This window comes from Bombina bombina, chromosome 2 (assembly GCF_027579735.1).
Source record: "Bombina bombina isolate aBomBom1 chromosome 2, aBomBom1.pri, whole genome shotgun sequence".
Classification (NCBI taxonomy): Eukaryota; Metazoa; Chordata; class Amphibia; order Anura; family Bombinatoridae; genus Bombina; species Bombina bombina.
Window position 1 is genome coordinate 495994523 of NC_069500.1, and position 6000 is coordinate 496000522.

The 6000-nt window shown below is 36.9% G+C and overlaps 1 protein-coding gene across 1 annotated transcript in view; it reads right to left on the reverse strand.

The window, feature by feature from the left end:
- The window catches only part of ZNF219 (zinc finger protein 219), a 91313-nt gene that overhangs the window by 82414 nt on the left and 2899 nt on the right, over window positions 1–6000 (reverse strand). The gene's annotated exons all lie outside the window — the stretch shown is intronic.

Sequence of the window (6000 nt, forward strand, 5' to 3'; positions counted from 1 at the left end):
GCTGCTTACTATTATATAATAAAAAGTGTATTTATTTGGATCTGTAATAGACTTGACATATATATATACACACACACACATATATATATATATATATATACATACACACACACACACACACACACACATATATATATACATACACACACACACACACATATATATATATATACATACACACACACATATATATATATATATATATATATATATATATATATATATATCTATATATATATAATGCACATAATATGTTCTCAAACTTTTAGTAAAGAACAGAAATAGTTATGTTATTTAAAAAAAATGTATCAGAAGTTTAAAGCCTTCACAAAACTTTATCAAAGAATCAAGATAAAATATAGTAGTTTTTGTACCAAAAAAAGTCCAAGTAACAAAAAAATGCATTAGATGGGTACACACTGACATTGATTCATGGTAAAAAAAATTAAATACCTATACCTAAAACAGACTAGAGACAATGAAAAAACTGGACATTTAAGTGCATTATTTTTGTATAGATTTTACTGGACAGCCTACTAAAATACTGGACACCCTAGTTAGAGCATGTATTATTTTTACTATAGACCCTTGTCTAATTGTGTATTTAACCCCTGCAAAGGGGTTAAAAACAAAGTAGATGTTCCACTCAGGACCCACGGTGCACTGCTGGTCCTGAGATTAAACCACAGCTGATCCAATCAGCAGCACTAATTGCACGACTCATACATGTGGCACTGGAGGAAGACCTGCTGCTACCTATTCCTACATTTATTTATTCGATCAGATCCGGCTCTACCTTGCAAATCTGTGGAGCCTGTGTTCAGAGGTGCTACAATGCTCGCTCTAGAACGGTTTGATATGCCTTTGCAAGTAATCAAGCCTGACTAAAAAAAGCCCTGTCCAGTATAAGTCCTACTAACTAAGAAATCAAATAGAATCTGCAACGCAAGTTTTCCAAAAGCCACATCATGACAAAATCAGCTGCAAATGCACATCTGCCTGTAAATGCTTACAAAGTCAAAGTCAGAGAACTACCAAACTACAATCAGAGATGGAGAACGTTTTAAACCGTTGTGAAGCTTCCCAGAAGTGGCTGTATTACCTAATCTTTAGTGGCATTTACTTGGTGGAATTAGGTGTTGCATACTTTTCTTTATTAAAATAAATATTCAAAATGTCATGGGTATGCTCATTTTGGTTTCATTTTATCCAATATTAGGCTTAGTGATCTTTGCAGGGTTTAAACACATTATCATACACAACCAATAGTGCAATGATAACATGCTCAATCACATTACAGCATTTCCCTTTTGAACTTGTATGCTCCTTAATGGTGGCTGGGTGGTGCTACTGCATTCATTTCTTTCTATAACAGAAGTTTGATTAAACTTCAGACCTCATGCTAGTTGCATGTCTAAGCAATACTTTTAGGCTACCTGTTAACAACCCCTGAATGCCAGCTGCGTGCCAAAGCAGACGCATGTCTACAACCACATTTCTATCTTTTCCAGCTTTATGCGCAAATATTAGACGTCAGGCCGCTTGCATGAGCCTAGAATTATGCAGCAACCTATTTATGGTCGTTATTAGCTAAAAGATCAGACCATCAATCTTTGAATGGCAGCTGTATGCCCAAACATCAATCCTGAGATAGGATGCTTGTCCCCATTGACCCCTGTATATCAGTTTTAGGCCCAAACATCAGACAAGATATCCTATCAATCACTGAATAACACATGTATACCGAAACATCAGGTCCCAACAACTTTGGCTTTGCCAAACAGTAGCCCTTGTGCCAAATGCCTCTTCCCAGCAACCTATGTATGAAAATTGTATGCCCAAACAGAAGCTCTCAGAACAGAGACATACCTCCTATTACATTCTGGTGTCTATTTGCTGCCGCTCTCTCCCACATGCAGTATGTTTGCTTACTCAGCAGGAAGAAAAGGGTCAGGTCCCATGCAGCAACTTTACCTCTAAGTACCACCTCTACCAGTGCATACCACAAGGAGCTGAGGGGAGACACTCAGGGCCCTATCACAATATCACCAGCTTCACAAATGTAGTCAGCACAGCAGAGTTGTTACTTAAAAATGGCTCAGCATATCTACCCCTTGTAACCATGAAAAACTGCCTCTGATTTCCAATGTGTGCAAATATCATTTGATAAATGCCTTTATTATAATAAATTGTATTTGTGTATTCTTGTTGGTGAAATATATCACATTTGTAACAATATCGTATGACATCTAAAATACTTAAGCCTATTTAGCCTCCCAATTTCCTGTTTTCTGGTTCTGTTAAACTTTCCTCTTTGTATAAACAGACCAGGAATATTAGCAATATTTATCTTCATCAGTTGTAATGAAGATGCGCTATAACTTACACTTTAATGTAGCACATAATGGGCGCATCTTCTTTACAACGGATGAATTAAACGCCATCTAAAATATCACTAACATTCCGGATCTGTTTATACAAAGGGGTAAGTTTACCATCACTTTAAACATTAACTTATATTAAGGATACAACCCTCTAAGCATTTCTTGTCTATTCGCCATTCCTAGCTTATATTACCTCTACATGAAAACTAATCCATAAATCCATTACTATGTGCATCCTCACATTTACAATTAACCTATTCACTACAGCATTCACAAGTTCTTTAAGGTTTCTTTCATTCTCTGAAAATAAAATGGTTCAGAAAGTTGTAAACCACCAATTTGTAATCTAGATATTATACAATTTTCATAGTGTGTGGGCACGCGCACACATTTATATTATACTATATGTCTGTCTATCTGCAATGAACCTTTGCTCTTCCATGACAGAGTGTTGTATATCAAACAGGAAACAGCACTATGTAGATGCATAACACGAAGAAGGCTTACCAAGCCTGTCACCATAAACAATACAAAAACCTCCAGCTGCTTAAGTTATAATAATAATAACAAGTATTTATATAGCGCCTTTCTCCCAGTGGGACTCAAAGCGCTTTTTCAGCGCTCGCTCTCGGAATTAACCAAATCAGCAGCTGAATAGTAATAGTTGTTATTATTACCCAATTTAATGGTACTCATTTTATCGACCTCGGAAGGATGAAGGGCTGAGTAGGCCCTGCCGGGATTTGAACCTGTGAACTTGGATCTTTCAAACAGGCTTTTTTTTGTAGTCAGGGCATTTACCAACTGAGCTACCTCACCGGCCTAAGTTAAAAAAATTACCTTTTTTTCATCATTTACGCAGGGTCCAACAATATGTGAGCCCACATACTGTTGGACCCTGGGTAAATTATGGAATAAAGGTTCTTTTTTAACTTTTAAGCATCTGAAGGTTTTTGTACTTTGACAGAGGCCAGGGCATCTGCCACTTGTATGATAGCAATATGAGAGTATTATTAATACATTGGATGCCAGTAATAGACACATACAAGCCTGTAAAATGCTGAGGCCTGTCATTAACCCTTGGATACCAGTAAGATGTGCAGAGTTGTAATTAACTCCCTGGATGACAGTTATACATGGATACAAGTCAGTATGACACAGACACATAATTAACCCACTGGATGTCAGCAAGAGCCAGAGACCTGAAATTAAAAACTGTTAGATACCAGTAAGACACATAAACATGTAATTGACCCCTTAGATACCACTAAGACAGAGACCAGAAAACCCAAGGATGCAAGCAAGCCAAACGAGGAAATGAAGCCCACATTTCCCTTGTGTGCACTACCCTATGCAGGTTTGTTTATACATCCAGTGACCAGGGAAGGAATCAGAAGGTATTACTAACTCTGGACGCCACACAGAAGGCAGCTGGAGATAATCTACAAGCAGCTGTGTATCAGTGAGTTCTGTAATTGAGGAACAAGGTGGTGAGGAGAAGTGCAGTGCAGCACTACCCAGGGTCTACCAAGAAGCATACCCATAACAATTAGTATGCACTGCAGGTGAAGAAAGGAGACAGGTAGATAAAGCAGAGTGCCATCCCAGGCAAGGCCCAGTGATAGAGACTGTGGACACATTACAGAGAAGCCAGCTGATGGTGAAATTTGCAATATGCCAGATGTCGGCTATTTTGGCACCATGGTACCTGATATTTATCCAGCCATGACCTAAAGATAGGAAACAATGCAGTAATGCAACAGGAAAAGTAAGCAGGATAACCGGTTGTATAAGTAGAAGTTAGATAATGATGCCATTTTAAAGTCAGAAATCATCTAGATATTATTTAGGATATACATAAACTAGAGTTACTAAAGATGGATAACCAAATAGTAAAATAGTACATGGTATGCTAGTTTATGGATCACTAGACAGATAAACTGGAATATTGACTACAGAGCAAAGAAACTAAAAATCGTTCTAAAAAGTGTTAACATATGGCCTACAAAAATTAAATAGCCTAAAAAATAAAAAACAAGTCAAGGAGAGACTTCTTAAAGGGACACTGAACCCAATTTTTTTCGTGATTCAGATAGAGCATGCTATTTTAAGCAACTTTCTAATTTACTTCTATTATACATTTTTCTTCGTTCTTTTGCTATCTTTATTTAAAAAAGAAGGCATCTAAGCTTTTTTTTGTTCAGAACTCTGGAAAGCACTTTTTTTTATTGGTGGATGAATTTATCCACCAATCAGCAAAGACAACCCAGGTTGTTCACCAAAAATGGGCCGGCATCTAAACTTACATTCTTGCATTTCAAATAAAGATACCAAGAGAATAAAGAATATTTGATAATAGGAGTAAATTAGAAAGTTGCTTACAATTTCATGCTCTTCAGTGTCCCTTTAACCTTAGTAAAAAAAAGTTTATAGGAAGGAATGGAGAGAGGTTATATGACAAATTCAAGAATGTGTGATTCATAAATATGATCATTCAATTCTTCTGGATTAAAATGTTCTTTAAACCCTGTGCATATAAGATTGTGAAAGTGTATACTACTTGTGTTCCTATGCAGTCTTTAAATGCAGATTTATAGCTAATATACCATACAGACAAGATAATTAATTTCCCACTAACACACTCAACACCCAGTGTTTCCACTGCAGCAAAAGTTAACCCCTTCCCGCCGTTAGGATGTTCCATGCCACCCTAACTGCGCTGGGCTTTAGCACCGTTAGGATGGCATGGAAAGTCCTAGCCATTTGGCTGTCCTGAAGCCATAGCCACTTGCTAAATGGGATTGCGGGCTGGAAGGCGTGCTTAGCATCATAGGCACTACCCCCGGCCCAATCCAATCATTGAAATCAAGCGATTGCATGAACGATTGCACAATTTAAATTTTTACTTAATTTGTTTACATCAAAACTTTGTTCAGATGTAGACAAATAAGTCCTGTCAGGAAAGTGTTAAGAACATACAAGTGAGCTTTCTAACTTTTTGGCTTCAAAATACACAATTGTGTGTGTAAGACATATGTGTGTGATTAATAAAACAAAACACCAGGAGGAGACTAAGAAACAAAACTGCTCCCTATATACAGCCCTGAACAGACTAGTAACTTTATCCACTAGGCTTGCAAACATTGAGTTTAATTTTTCCTTTTTTGCAAATATAGTTATTGTTCTGTTGTATCCTTGTGCTGATTGCTTCTTGGTCACTAAAGCAATTTATCTCTTCAAAGTGTTTATGACAGTTTAAAATATAATTAAAGAAGGACCATCTACAATGCTTATATTCATGAAGAATATGCTTCATTATGGCAATGCTTAGGATAGGCTACACTTCACATAGAACTAAGGACCCAGTGATGTAAAGCTCTCTCAAGTACTGCATGGTTCCTAAAAGCATTCTGAATATGAAGTACAGACCCATACATTGCAATATTATGCTAAAGAAACCTCCAAAGATGATGTGTGATTTTGCTCCATGATAGCAAGTTTTTGATCATCAGGCCCTAAGTGAAGAGCAAATGAGCTTTCTGCCTAGTATCTGCCATTATATTTTATGCTTCTTTATAGTTGTCTGTATATATAGCTGTGGGAATAATCCGACATA